The sequence below is a fragment of the Gymnodraco acuticeps genome, unplaced genomic scaffold (assembly GCF_902827175.1).
Source record: "Gymnodraco acuticeps unplaced genomic scaffold, fGymAcu1.1, whole genome shotgun sequence".
Lineage (NCBI taxonomy): Eukaryota > Metazoa > Chordata > Actinopteri > Perciformes > Bathydraconidae > Gymnodraco > Gymnodraco acuticeps.
In genome coordinates, this window is record NW_022991642.1 from 659,246 (window position 1) to 675,530 (window position 16,285).

General features: G+C 46.6%; 1 pseudogene; it reads left to right on the top strand.

Annotated features, from left to right (window-relative positions):
* Nucleotides 1-16,285, top strand: part of LOC117534283 — an 865,641-nt pseudogene that overhangs the window by 90,833 nt on the left and 758,523 nt on the right.

Consider the following 16,285-nt stretch of genomic DNA (forward strand, 5'->3'; position numbering starts at 1 on the left):
GCTGCAAAGACTCGGCCAGTTCTCTTTCAAATGACAGAAGCGATAAGCTATTCAGACGGCCAGTCACCATCGATGCCCTGTTGTCTGTCTTGATTCGATTGACTATAGAAAATAGTCTCTCCACAGAGCAACTGGTCATCGGTAGAGTAACGAGTGCCCTCAGCAGACAATTCATATTTGGAAATATGTCACTTGGGCAGGTGTCGATAACTTCCATGAGTGATGGAAAGAGCCTGCCATCTTCCTCCTTTCTCTTTAGCTGCTGTACAAAAACAGTGTGTTCTGCAGCCTCCACTGTTATTCCAAAGTGGGCACTGGGTGACTGTATTGCTGCCATCTCGCCAAATGTCTCGGAACTGGGCATGCAGGACGCTGCGGCTTTCATCAGCCCATATGAGTCTGCTTGGAAACGAGTGTCTAGCTCCATTATCTGCCTGTCCAAGATGTCATTATATAATCTTCTTAAATCAGAGTTGTCCCTCACAGCGGTCGCTTTGCCGATTGTCGATTCCACGAGAGTCACCCAACCTGGCTGGCATCTTCCTCTTTCGGGAGGCAGTGACGTCCCAGTTCATAATGTCGTATTTCAATATAAAATCCTCCGTCAGTTTCATTACTTTGTCCAAGTCATTTTTGGAATTATCCCTGCATGCAGTGAAGCTCTCCTTAAGTCCCTCGATTAGATGTATGCAATCTGTTATAGATATAGTGGCGGATTGCAGGCCCTTCGTGGCGAAGTCACTCATTTCAAACAACATATTAAATGTTACGAGAAGACATTTCTTGTTCTGGATTTGTTGTAAGAGAGAGTCAGCCTCGATTTTCGTCTGACCAGTGCTCTCAGAAAATTCGGCAAGCGTTTCTAATATTGAATCAAAAAGACTCAAAACCTTATTAACTGAACCAGTCCTGGAACTCCATCGCGTGTCGGAGCCCCTCTCAAGCTCTAGCGCTGGTTTATGTGGGCGGAGCTGTTTCTGTACATTTCTATAAACTTTGCATGTCTATGTGACCCAGTCATTATTTCACACACACATACGGGTTTTGGGCCGAGGGCGACACCGTACTTCCAGTATCAACCATTTCACACGAGGTGCATACAGAATATCATAGTCTATTCCTTAATCAATATAGTCAACTCTAAAATACCACATATATGCATTGGCATGATAATATTATTGTGACAAGTGGGGTATTCACCTGGTGTTTCCAGAAGATAGACGTAGATGCTGCCAAAATCGACCGAAGGCCACTTTTGAGGGTCGTAATTCCATACATTGTACATCCAACAACCCACACAGCTCTAGTTTACGCTGGTAACGACCTAGAGCACACCCCTCAAGTCCAGAGATGTAATCCGAAGACATGCAGCGAGTTCTTCGGTCGTTAATTCAGAAAAAAAACCTAGTGCGCTCTGCCTGGCTACGTTAGCTAGCTGTTTATATTAGCATCGCCAGGATTTTTGCACCTCCAGAAAAATGGCGTCTTTATAAAAAAATATATGGCGCGCGTTGCATTGTGGGTAGCTGTGACGTCACTGTGTGTGAAAGAATTAAACTATGTAAGGAGTTCAAAATAGCAAAAAAGGTTGCGACGCTGGGTGATGCCTTGGATGCTGCGCAAAGCACAAGGTTGAGACGGTGCGAGTTACAGTGCACATAAACAGCATGGGGGAACGTTTGCTTCAGAATTACTTGAACCCCACCTCTTTTGCCGGACATCACTGATGCTCCATTAAAACTAAATCCAACACATAATGCGGGATCAAGCTCTAGTGCCTCCAGTACTTGCAAAATCTTTTCTGATATTACATTTGCAGTCATGTCCCCTGTCTCTACAAAACCCACAGCCCTCTCCTTCAACACTCCTTTGTGTAGGTATCGAACACAGACAGCCACCAGTTCTCTCTTGGAGAGGTCTTTACATGAATCTGCGAGAATAGCATAATATGTATCCGGCTGATCATGTAATTCACCTTTTATTTTCCGGATGAGTAGAGATACAGCTATTTCCAACAACTCATTTTGTATGTCAGGGCTCATGAGTTTACCATTCTTCGGTAGTTCGTCCAGGCGCATTTTTATGTTGGGGTCATAAGTACAAATTAATTTGAATAACTCAAAAAAATTCCCCCTGTTCAATGCCTCCGCATTTTCGCGGTGCCCCCGCAAAGGTATGTCTTGCTTGGCGCAAAATAAAACGAGGTCTATCACAACTTTTATGTGTTCTCGATTTCGTTCTATAAATGATTGATTAGCAGCATCCCTGTTAAGCTGGTTAATAATATTTCCCTTCCCTGATCCTGACTGGTGGCATTGCTTATAGCCTTCTACTTTTGCCAATGCTAAATGTTCTATAAATGATTGATTAGCAGCATCCCTGTTAAGCTGGTTAATAATATTTCCCTTCCCTGACCCTGACTGGTGGCATTGCTTATAGCCTTCTACTTTTGCCAATGCTGAAACATGTTGTTTGCTAGCCTCATGTTTTACACAACTGAGAAATATGCTTCCAGTCCTTAAATCCATCTTTTACGAATCGATCTTCGCCTGTCACTTCAGGGAAATGGCGACATGCCTTACAAAACACTGCATCTCTGGATGTGCTGTATTCAATCCAATGAAATCGGTCATAGCACCGGGCGGAAAAACTCCTACCTTTTCCCGACAAAGTGGTGGCTGGGAACACTTTGTGTTTGGGCTGTGTCGGGGGCTCATCTATACCTGACAAGTCTGATGGTGCTGCTAACTTTAAGTCTGTTCCACCTGAGGCTGAGGTCGATGTTGTAGGTTCTTCGAGAGCAGCTGCAGTGGAGGAAGGGAGTGGAGGAGGATGAGTTGTGATAACGTTAGCCATCTCGAATGCTGACTCTGGCGCTTGCTGGGAAGAATCACTGTGAGCAGCGGCAGCTGCAGTCGGTGTCTGGATGGATTCAGAGGTAGACGCCTGTAGTTCAGCAGAATCCTCCGTGCGAACTCGTTTTAGAAATTTAAACAAACTAGTTTTTTTTGCCATTTTGCAATCAACTTGGTACTGTACAGTTGCGCTAGCTACTGGCTGAGAAAGAGCGCGAGAGCAGTCAGGAACGTCAAAATCGCTATGACACGCTGATTGGCTGTGGGTGGGCCAGACATGCATGTGGGTGGGCTTTCACACCGGCGCTTTTCCCTTTCTAGCTCCGAGCTAGAGCTTTTCTGGTTCAGCTCCGGTTTCCCTTTTCTGCTCCCGCTCTGTTCACACCGCCCAGCACCCGACTGGTGCTGCCGCTGCTGCGTCATGACGTCACCGTTTACATCGCTGATTTGCTCCCCAACAGCATTACGGCGCTCACAACAACAACAATGGGGAACTGCGTCGGGTCGATGATCGTGTTGCTTTTAATCACACAATGCCAGAATAAATTGAATAACGACTTCTCCAACCTTATACTTTGCTCCAGAGTGCCGTGGTTCATTGTTTATTAATGTATTTCTGCAGCATTTACCGACCGCTGCAGTGTTGGCTGCTCTTCCACGGGAGTTTATTCTCCTCCGTTAGCTCCCGGTTAGCTCACACTGCAGCGGCCGCTCTAAAGTATTCACTGTCCGACTCACACAAGCAGCTGATACATATCCCCAGTTCCCCTTAGCCTAAGTGAATGTGTGTCAGTCTGAATTGACGCTGTTTGGTATCACAACGCTGTTATGAAAGTTTCTCTGGTATAAAATGGGTGATATTAGCATAGCAACCGAAGCTAAACTGACTACTTGCTATTGCTATCCTATTGTGGCATACACCGTTTTCTACAGGCACATTTTACCGGCGTATTTTTTATTATGATTCTACTTGTGATAGTCGGACACGACTACCTGTGCAGCCCATGTATTAATTCCATCCGATAGCTGCTATAATACAAAACAACACAACACGTCTGCCTCTCTCCACAATGATCAATAACAGTGAACGGATGGTCAAAGTAAGGTACAAATAAACAGAATCACACGAAGCCTAGTTAGTGTTGCCTGACTTTATAAAGTATGTTTATAAGCACTACTGCTTGTAGGCAGGCATGACAGTCAACCCATGTTCAGGGGAGGTGGGTTTAGTTTCCTGCACGCCTCGACATAAGAGAGACGTAAGCGACGCCACCTCTTAGCTCCGAAGTTCTTGCCTCTAGACAGAAAAAAAATGTGGAGCTGGAAGTGAACAGGATTCCGGAGCTAAGAGCCGGCGCCGCTGCGGTGTGAACAGGAAAAACCGGCGCTTTTCAGGCTCCAGCTCCGAGCCGGAGCTGAAAAAGTGTGTGTGTGTGTGTGTGTGTGTGTGTGTGTGTGTGTGTGTGTGTGTGTGTGTGTGTGTGTGTGTGTGTGTGTGTGTGTGTGTGTGTGTGTGTGTGTGTGTGTGTGTGGGTGTGTGTGTGTGAGATCGTTGGAGCTATGTGCAACTCAAGGCATATGCTCGAACGGGAGCTGCCTGGACGCTTCAATCATGTTGCGTGCACTATCCGTGCTGAGTGTGCTGACTTTTATACAATGTCTCACTGTCTGGCTACCTGCATAAAGTCAAGTGCTCTTCGTAGTTGTCGGCGAAATGCCGCTCCTCTGTTTTCATTTAAACAGCGCCTTATATCCGTTAGCGCAGCTAGCTAGCACCAGATGCTAACAACAACAATACACGTAAGGTCTCTCTCTCGCGCCACACATACACACACCCTCCCGGTCCTCCCGATGGTCAGTCGGTGCCTGCCGGTGAGCGTGGAAGTGTGGTCTGCCGCAAGTGGACGGCAGGAGCGGGGCTGTCAGCATCAACTTGTAGATGGTATTTTAAACTCGATGCGCTCTGAAACTACGGGGCGGCCGAGGACAAAAAATACACATGCGTTATTCGCGTTAAAATAATTAGTGGCTTTCATTTTTGTTGCTTTAACGCGTTATTAATTATAATCCTTTGTTGTTAGTGCTATTATATCATTTATTTGAACCAGCGGTGTGAAATTGACGGCATAAACGACCGCAGCTGTTAGTGATTACGAGACGTTATAGCCGACGGCAGCTGCTGGTGATTGGCGTGTGTGAGAAGGAGAAAGAAGCACAGAGCAACATAGTTTTTGACCTGAGAAAATATGTGTTTGTATTTGATACCTTTCTGTTTAAGTATAGAGTCAAACAAACTATCCTGAGATGTACAGTGGGGCAAAAAAGTATTTAGTCAGCCACCAATTGTGCAAGTTCTCCCACTTAAAAAGATGAGAGGCCTGTAATTTTCATCCTAGGTATACCTCAACTATGATAGACAAAATGAGAAGAAAAACAAATCCAGAAAATGACTGTCGATTTTTAAAGAATTTATTTGCAAATTATGGTGGAAAATAAGTATTTGGTCAATAACAAAAGTTCATCTCAATACTTTGTTATATACCCTTTGTTGGCAATGACAGAGGTCAAAAGTTTTCTGTAAGTCTTCACAAGGTTTTCACACACTGTTGCTGGTATTTTGGCCCATTCCTCCATGCAGATCTCCTCTAGAGCAGTGATGTTTTGGGGCTGTCGTTGGGCAACACAGACTTTCAACTCCCTTGTTTAGAGTATGAGAGGTCCTGATAATTTATTCCGGTAAATTACTCTGACCTCCTAATTGACCTTTCCGAAGATTATTGAGTCTATGTAAGGTTGCTGCTTGGCTCAGATCCACCAACGTCAGCAAGATCTCACCTCTTCCTAACCCCCCCGAAGAACCAGGTTCAATTAACTGCTGTTTCAATTCAGACAACTCTTTTTTAATCTGTTTAAGCGATCCCGAAGGATTTTGATATCAGTAAATGGAGTGTGCTCCTACCTAAGTGTGTGTGGCAGGGTGCAATCTTACCTTTGACGCAGGAGAGGAGAGCACAGGTGTCTTTTAAAGGATCCCAATCCAACAGGTGGGATTCAGTTTATTTGAAGAAAAATAGGTCCAAACTAATACAGGGTTTTTACCTTCTCTCTCACAACATTATAATCATCCTAACAAAAAACCGGGCTGTGATCATGTTCAAATGAAACTTTAATTCACAGTCTTACATTTATTACCAAAATGTTTTAATTTCAACTGCCCATTTCAGTTGTGACATTTTAAAATTCTCCCGATAGAATTTAGAGGTATTTCCTCGTAAAAAGACCGGTGACAATAAAAAGCGCATTCAACTTTTCATTCACCCATTTATTCACTTCACTTTTTCCGACACAGACGGCGGATTAACACTCAAAAACCCATACCTGTCCGCAAAATTCGGGGGACCAGATTTTTTCCCCACAGGTCGCGGTATTTATAAAGGTTCATACACTTTTTCCGACACAGACGGCGGATTAACACTCAAAAACCCATACCTCTCCGCAAAATTCGGGGGACCAGATTTTCCCCACAGGTCGCGGTATTTATAAAGGTTCATACACACATCTCTCATCAAATCATTCCACTCAGCCAACAACCAATAAATTCGAGAGATATTTACCCCGTCTAGAAGGACCTTACCGAGAGCTATTTAACCCAGCTCTGAAGCACACAGCCTACCCGGAGAGAGTCTACCAGGGGTCACCCCCCCTCTCTCGCGCTCTCTCAAAAACCCAGTCCCTTTATGCTAAAAAAACTGGATCCTAAACCCAAAAAAACAAACTCCTCCTCTTCACCCAATTCAGTTGAAAACTGCGCCTGCGCACTAATGTACAAGGCTAAACATGTCCCGACATGTTCCACAGCTGTTATGGGATAAGACACCCTTTCATATGAGGTAAAAAGGACATGAACTCTCTTTGGCCTCTAATGTTTCTCCCCTTAGTGTGAAGCCCCCCCTCCCTGTGGACTGCTGCCAGAGGAGAGGAAGAAAACTCAACCTAAACAACCCACTTTGTTTTGTTTATACTGTAACTATAGGAAACCTAAAATATGAAGCATTTTCATTGTGGGTTATACAAGAATATAATTGATTATATTTGATTATAACTAACTTTCGTTTTTAAGTATTAAACATACTATGAAAACTCACAACACCCTCTTTTCAAAACGCAAAGTTATCAAAATAGCAACAGAAAAAATTGTAAGCATAGATACATATTCAAAAACCGTCAAGAAGCATTCTCATTATGGGTTTATACAAGAATATGATTGATCATGTATGATTTATAATTAACTTTCGTTTTTTAAGTATTCACTTCATACCATGATCTCAATTAACTTTCGTTTTAAGTATTCACTTCATATGAAGATCTCAACACCCTCCAAAGATTTTCTATGGGGTTGAGATCTGGAGACTGGCTAGGCCACTCCAGGACCTTGAAATGCTTCTTACGAAGCCACTCCTTCGTTGCCCGGGCGGTGTGTTTGGGATCATTGTCATGCTGAAAGACCCAGCCACGTTTCATCTTCAATGCCCTTGGTGATGGAAGGAGGTTGTCACTCAAAATCTCACGATACATGGCCCCATTCATTCTTTCCTTTACACAGATCAGTCGTCCTGGTCCCTTTGCAGAAAAACAGCCCCAAAGCATGATGTTTCCACCCCCATGTTTCACAGTAGGTATGTTCTTTGGATGCAACCCAGCATTCTTTCTCCTCCAAATACGTCTAGTTGAGTTTTTACCAAAAAGTACTATTTTGGTTTCATCTGACCATATGACATTCTCCCAATCCTCTTCTGGATCATCTAAATGCTCTCTAGCAAACTTCAGATGGGCCTGGACATGTACTGGCTTAAGCAGGGGGACAAGTCTGGCACTGCAGGATTTGAGTCCCTGGCGGCGTAGTGTGTTACTGATGGTAGCCTTTGTTACTTTGGTCCCAGCTCTCTGCAGGTCATTGACTAGGTCCCCCCGTGTGGTTCTGGGATTTTTGCTCACCGTTCTTGTGATCATTTTGACCCCACGGGGTGAGATCTTGCGTGGAGCCCCAGATCGAGGGAGATTATCAGTGGTCTTGTATGTCTTCCATTTTCTAATAATTGCTCCCACAGTTGATTTCTTCACACCAAGCTGTTTACCTATTGCAGATTCAGTCTTCCCAGCCTGGTGCAGGTCTAACATTTTGTTCCTGGTGTCCTTTGACAGCTCTTTGGTCTTGGCCATAGTGGAGTTTGGAGTGTGACTGTTTGAGGTTTCTTTTATACTGATATAATGAGTTCAAACAGGTGCCATTAATACAGTTAACAAGTGGAGGACAGAGGAGGCTCTTAAAGAAGAAGTTACAGGTCTGTGAGAGCCAGAAATCTTGTTTGTTTGTAGGTGACCAAATACTTATTTTACCGAGGAATTTACCAATTCATTCATTAAAAATCCTACAATGTGATTTCCTGGATTCTTTCCCCCCATTATGTCTCTCATAGTTGAAGTGTACCTAGGATGAAAATTACAGGCCTCTCATTTTTTTAAGTGGGAGCACTTGCACAATTGGTGGCTGACTAAATACTTGTTTGCCCCACTGTATCTTGTCCGAGTCAAACTTATTTGCTACCTGTAAATCAAATTGTGGGTTACTGGAACTACAGTTGTCAACAAACTATGCTATGGAGAAGCCGAGCTATGAAGGAGGGATTCCAGTGACGGTGTCGCATGAAAGGTGAAGATAAAGACTGCTCTTTCGCACACGGAGATCGGCGCATTAAGTGGGACATCCGAAGAACAAAAGACTGTGAAGTGGCCTGTTACGTTAATGTTTGAAGACGGATGGGAGATCGCTACTCTCCGACAGAAGAGGGAGTCTGAATGGATCAGCTGATTCCAACTACCAGCTGATTACCTTTTTGATTTTCATTTGTAAAATACATTTAACTAAGTTGTTCTTTAAGAAAGACAGTGCAACAAAGACATTTTCTATAAAAACGAAGCGTTTATTGTTGGACACCTTCAGTTGAGTTTAAACACTGTACTAAGTTTAATTTGAAAGAGCCATGGATGAACTAACTGAAAGGAGCCACAAGAGGGAGCCAAAGCCCACGGAAAAAGCCAAAGAGGAGAGGCTCCACAGGCCAAATGGATTAAGGAGAGTGAAGCTGTGCCAGCTCACCAAGAAGGTTAATGAGCTGAAACATCTTAAAGAAAATGATAGCAATGTGGATAAAGTGGAAGAAGAAATTCTGAATGACTTTGCTAAATTATTTGGAGAGTTTAATTACATTAACAAGGAGTTGGTAACTCTCTTACCTGAAGGGGCATCTGAAGATTAGCAACACTGGTTTAACCCCAAATCAGCAAGCATTAAACAGTTTGTATGCATAACTGAAAAATGGATTAAAGGAGTGCACGAAGGCACAAAAGAGGACCATGAAGAGGATGCCTGCTCGTCTGAAGTAGATGATATCAGGCCTGAAGACAGCGCCTTCAGAGCCAGTAACCACACAGTGGCGTCTTCTACTGTTTCTTCTGCTCGCAGAAGGGCGGAAGCTGAAAAGGCAGAACTGCTAGCTCGAGCAGCATCTTTAAAGAAGAAGCAGGCTCTTGAGGTAGAAGAAGCCTCTCTAATACAACAGCAAGCAAAGCAGCAAGCAAAGCAGCAAGCAAAGCAGCAAGCAAAGCAGCAAGCAAAGCAGCAAGCAAAGCAGCAAGCAAAGCAGCAAGCAAAGCAGCTCCAGCAGCTCAAAGCTAAAAGAGAACAATTAGAGATGGATGCAGCTGTAGCTGAATGTGATGCAAAGTTAAAGGTGCTTGAAGGGTATGAACAGCTACCTCAATCGCAGCCAACGTCATGTCAGGTCAGAGACATCTGGCACTGGATCCAGAACTGCTTCAAAACCAGCTAAATATGGTGAGAAACTTGCCTCAGCACACCTGCTAAAAGGAACTGTCATGCCACACCCAACACAGTCAAGCATGTGGATGGACATGCAGGATGGGGCTTCTCATGCAGCACACGGACCGGGCCCCAGGGAAGGTCACCGTAGAGGAGAGGGATAGTTATGTTGTGATGCAGTGTCAAAATCAGATTACAGAGATGCTGGTAAGGCAGCACAACCTGTCTTATCTTCCTAAAAGAGAGTTGCCTGTGTTCAAGGGAGACCCGCTCACCTACAAGTCCTTTATAAGAGCCTTCAACCATGTAATCGACAGCAAGGCAGAGAGCAGCAGCGATAAATTGTACTACTTGGAACAGTTCACCGGAGGGGAACCTCAAGAGCTCGTCCGCAGTTGTGAGCACATGGCACCACAGAGAGGCTACAAAGAAGCCAGGGGTCTACTCCAGAAACATTATGGTGATGAACTTAAAATTGCTACAGCATATATAGATAAAGCTCTGAAGTGGCCACAGATCAGATCTGAAGACGGAAAAGCTCTGAATGCCTATGCCCTTTTCCTGAATACGTGCCGTAATGCCATGGAGGACATAGAGGATATGGACGAAATGAACAATCCAACTAACATGAGAGTTGTCGCCTCAAAGCTTCCATACAAAGTGAAAGAAAGATGGAAGAGTGCTGCTTTCGAGGTTCAAGAGAAAAAGGGACGAAGAGCAAGGTTTACAGACCTAGTGACTGTCTGTATATATATATATATATATATATATATATATATATATATATATACAGACAATCACAAATGGCTAATGACCCCCTTTTTGGAAGCATGCATGATACCAGGACAACTACGGAGGGAAAAGTCAAAGCTACGGCCACAGACTCTAAAGCTTGGAAGTCAGGCTGGCAAAGGGGAAGCAGTTTTGCCACAGCTGTCGCTCCAATGAGTGAAGAGAAAACACCGCCCTCAAACTTAAAGTACAGTCCCTCAGCTGCAAATCATGTCAATGCCTTTCAAAAACCCTGTTTGTTCTGCCATAGAGACCACACACTTGATTCCTGCAGAATCATCAAAGAGCAACAACCGAAAGACAGGATTGAGTTTCTGAAAACTAAAGGCCTCTGTTTTGGATGTCTTACACAGGGACACCTTAACAGAAACCGCAATAAAAGGATGACCTGTCAAGTCAGCTCCCTAAGACACCCAGGAATTCTGCATGTTGAGAAGGACAGTGCTACATTTTAGAAATCCAGATGAGAACATCTCAAATGGTCTTGTGTCATTGACGCAGGAAACATGTGGATACACTGGGGCCGGAGAATGTGTACTCGCTATAGTACCGGTAAAAGTCAAGTCCAGTAAATGTGAGAAGGTTGTGGAGACGTATGCCTTCATGGACCCAGGAAGTACGGCGACTTTCTGCACTGAATCACTGAAGACACAGCTGAACGTTCGAGGCAAGAAAACTACGATCCTACTCCGAACTATGGGTCAGGAGAAGCCAGCCCAAAGTTGTATCTTGTCGGACCTGGAAGTGTGCGGACTTGAAGAAAGTAAGTACATTGAACTCCCTTAGGTTTTTACATGTAAAGATATACCGGTCAAGAAAGAAAACATCCCCCTGCAGGAAGACCTAAAGAAGTGGCCATATCTGAAGGAGGTGAAAATCCCAAAGATAAAAGGAGAAGTCACCATGCTTATAGGAACCAACACCCCTAAAGCTTTGGAGCCATGGCAGGTGATAAACAGCATCGGAGACGGGCCCTATGCAGTTAAGACTGCCCTTGGATGGGTATTGTATGGGCCGAAGAAGACAGATGATGGCAGCGGATGGAGTTGTGAGCCACATTACAGCCAACCACATCTCCATAGCTAACATTGTCAAGTTCCGCTGGTTTTTTGCAGACTCCCCACTTGAAAGGGACTCGAGGCATCTACTGGACATTAATAACAGGATTCCACTCCACAGCTTTTCTTTTAGACTTTTTATTTAGTAGATTATGCAGCTTCATGCAGCAGCTTTAATCAGCTTCATTCAGCAGCTTTATTCAGCAGCTTTATTCAGGTGAAAAACCTTTAAACAAGAAAGGTGCATTTTAGTGATCAAAACAAACAAAACATGTAAATAAACCTCACTATCAAATGCTTCTAACAAACAAAATGAACATGAATGAATAACTTTCTCCCCTTTTTAGCAGGACTCTTCAGTGGGTCAAAACAACAGGATTCTAAGTAAATCAAAAATTAAACTTTCCAAATATAAATCCCTCTCTCTCCCACCTATCCCTCCGAAGATAACCAACAGAGCGTCCAAGCACAGAATGCACCCCACAACCAGCGCACCACACTGAAACCTACTCTCTGAGCAATGCTGCGCAGAGTTTTGACAAGACACGTGACACACACGCAAACAATCCAAACAGAACATAACATCAGCGGCTCTGCGGAGCTCTTACACAACATGTTGATCTGCTCTTACCGGCTGCCTGTCCTGACTTAGTAGAAAAATGCCTCCCGTCTGCATGCTTCGGTCTCCCTGGATCGCACACAGCAACTATTGAAATACCTTCTTCCTACTGCAGCTGGGGCTCTCTGATTAGGGTGATTGCACCCAGCTTGCTAGAGGAGGCAGGACTGCCTGCGATCGTTTACACCTGTTGACTATCCCTACTAATTGGTGACTTGATATCTGACTACTTGTAGTCTGTTCTATTTCGTATATGGCTTCGCCCTCTAAGGCTATCGCTATTGGGTTTACCCTTCTGCGCCCCCGCGCAGTACTGAAAACACTTGTAGTCCACGCCCACCCGCTAGGTGGGCCCCACCCTCGGGCCTCATTCCGGTATAAATAGGGAGGTTGCCCGGCGATCTGCTCCCTCTTTTCTTCAGCAACCAGCAGTGAGCAATAAAGAGTCTGTCCGTATGTGCCCTTCGTGCAATACGGGCTACATTATGAGCTACGATTTGCATCCGATATGCGCAGCCTGTCTGGGGCCAGAGCACGCGGACGCGGCTCTCAGCCAGCAGGTCGCATGTCCTCACTGTGTGCGTCTTCCTTCATCCGACAGGAAGCGAAGGGCGGACGCTCTAGCTGCTGCGGGTGAGGAAGACGTCTGGCTAGGGCAGGAGCCCATCCAGAACACACCACCGTCGCTGTGCGCAGCCGAGGCGGTGTCCCAGGCGAGGATTACAGCCTGGGTGACACAGATCCAGCGTCACCTCTGGTTACAGCAGGCAGCGGTCACAGAGCCAGCCAGGAAGGTTTTACTGGACGCTCCGATCAGCTCGGACGGGCTGTTCGGGCCCCAGTTCCTGGCCATGGTTGATTCCATGAAGGCGGCATCGGAGCAGGCGGAGGACATCCGCCAGCACGTCGGCTGGCTCCAGCCAGCGGTGAAGCAGCAGCGACACCAGCGGCAGCAGCAGCAGCTAACCCGGCCACAGCGGCAGACGGACAGACACCAGCAGCAACAGCAGCCGAGGGGTCAGAATCGTCCGTCAGCGGCGGCCGGGGCACCGGCCCACACCTCCAGGGCACCGTCCCGCACCTACGGGCCCCCACCAGAGGGGGGGTAAAAAGGGAGTGAGATACTCCCGTTCGGCGTCTGCTCCATGAGAGCCGCCGAGGAGACAGAGCGGCCTTGACGGTTTGGGAGGGAGTGTGAGGAAAATAAAAAGAAGCTTATTTTACAACATGTTGGCTGAGTCATCAGTTTCAAATGTGTTTCACATATCCCCCACTCTGGGTAAACCAGCTGCCTATGACCTATCGGTTAATAGCCAGCAGGATTCGTTACAAAAGCCTGCGCATTTTAGCACAACTACACCAGCTGTCTTCAATCTGGTGATTAGTAGGCAGCATGGTTCGCTGCAGGGTTCTGGTGGTTATAACTTTCGGTTATTAAACCACAGACCTCGAGGCATTCCTCTACCCGAGACACGCCACCTACACACGGTGACAATAAGCCCATGAGCGCCGTGGTAACGCCTCATGTGGTTATCACTGCACACACCTCCACCCATCCTCTGAGCGTGTACGCGCATCATGATGAGAGGCGGAGTGAATGCAACGTGTGGAGGCCTCCTCACAGCCTTTTCGCTAGGCCCACCTTGGGTTGCCTCACGGGGCCTCCGCCCCCCCCACCAGGAGAGGGGGGGTAAAAAGGGAGTGAGGTACTCCCATTCGGCATCTGCTCCATGAGAGCCGCCGAGGAAGCAGAGCGGCCTTGACGGTTGGGGAGACAGTGTGAGGAAAACAAAAGAAGATTATTTCCCAACATGTTGGCTGAGTCATCAGTTTCAAATGTGTTTCACATATCCCCCACTCTGGCCGGTGAGCCAGCTGCCATGACCTATCGGTTAATGGCCAGCCGGGTTCGGTACAAAAGCCTGCGCTATTTAATCTATCGATTAATAAGCTGCGGAGCACAGTAATTACACCAGCTGCCTTCAATCTGGTGATTAGTAGGCAGCAGGGTTCGCTGCAGGGATCTGATGGTTATGACTCTTCGGTTATTAAACCACAGACCTCGCGGCATTCTTCTGTCCGAGATACGCCACCTATACACGGTCATAATAAGCCCATGAGCGCAGTGTTAACGCCTCATGTGGATATTACTGCACACACCTCCACCCATCCTCTGAGCGTGTACACGCCTCATGATGCGAGGCGGAGTGATACGCAGCGTGTGGAGGCCTCCGCACAGCCCTTTCGCTCTAGGCCCACCTTGGGTTGCCTCACGGGCAGCGGCGGCAAGGGCTCTGGCGTGGCTCGTCGTCATGACAACCACAACACATCTCGAGCATGCGCTCCCGCTGTCAGAGTGTTTCTCGGCGTGGCAGCGCATGTGTTTGATGGACGGATGGATGCACAGGCTGATCAGCAGAGGGTACACCCTGCAGTTCGCCTCCCCCCCCCCACAGTTCAACGAGATACAGGTGACATGCCTAACATCCCGTGAACAGTGTCTTGCGCTCCAAGCAGAGCTACGGGAACTCCTGTTGAAAGAGGCTATTTCCAGGGTTCCCCAGGAGGAAGAAAATCAGGGGTATTACTCCCGCTATTTTCTTATCCCGAAAAAGACAGGGGGAATGAGACCCATCCTCGACCTGTCAGTTTTCAACAAGGCAATAATGAAAAGGCCTTTTCACATCAAAAAGGTGCTAGAGTGTGTTCACCAAGGAGATTGGTTCACCTCTATAGACCTAAAGGATGCATACTTCCATGTACCCATCATTCCGCAACACAGGAAATTCCTGCGGTTTTCATTCCAGGGAATAGCGTACCAGTACAACCGTCTGCCGTTCGGCTATTCCCTGGCTCCTCGTACTTTTTCAAAGTGTGTAGAGACGGCGTGCAGCCGCTACACAGAGGAGGGATGAGAGTACTATTTTTACCTGGACGACCTGCTGCTGCATGGCTCGCTCCAGGGAGGAAGCGGCTTTACAGACGGTACAACTCATATCGTATCTGTCAAAGCTGGGTTTCATGATAAATTGGGAAAAGAGACTCAGCCCGCATGAGAGCACGACTCTCACGGCAGAGAGTGGAGTGGACACGCTGACAGCTCTCCTTCGACGTGTCACACCCCGCAGCGTTGTGACGAAAAAGCCCCCCACAGTTCAATGGGATACAGGAAACACTCCTGTCCTCCCAGAAGCTATGTCTTGCGCTCCAAATCCGAGCTGCTGGAACTCCTGTTGAAAGAGGATATTTCCAGGGTTCCTCAAAGGGAGGAAAATCAGGGGTTTTCACTCCCGTTATTTTTCTAATCCCGAAAAAGACTGGGGCAATGAGATATCCTCGATCTGTCAGTATTCCACATGCTGACGATCAAACAGGGGCTGGAATGTGTTCACCAGGACGACTGGTTCACTTCCACCTGAAGGATGCATACTTCCACGTACCCATCATCCCGAAACACAGGAAATTCCTGCGGTTTCTCATTTCAGGGAATATCAGACCAGACAATCGTCTGCCGTTCGGATATTTCCTGGCTCCTCCCATTTTTGTGTAGAGAAGGCTGGAGCCGCTACACAGAGGAGGGATGAGAGGGTGGTTTCCTTTGGACGACCTGCTAGTTGCTGGCTCGCTCCAGGGAGGAAGTCGCTTTACAGACGGTACATCTCGTATCGCATCTGTCAAAGCCTGGGTTTCATAACAAGTTGGAAGAAGAGCTGTTCCCTTCCCTCTCAGACAAACGTTATCTGGAGTGGAATTAAAAACTCAGCCAGCAGCAGAGCGCTCTCTGGCAGCGAGTGAGAAACTGACAGCTCTCCTCCGGCGTGTCACAAACCACACAGCCCTCTCCATAACGCAGCTGCTCGGCATTAGCGTCAGCTGGTCACGGGGGGGATTCCCCTGGGTCTCCCCCACAGGAGGAGTCTCCAGAGGTGCTTCATTCACTGCAGAAACCTGCTGTTTTAACCTATTGGTTTATAAACTGCAGAGCTCGAGGCATTCCTCTGTCCCAGATATGCCTTACACACGGTCATAATAAATCCACGAGCACTGTTATACCGCCTCATGAGGACAGCATACACACACC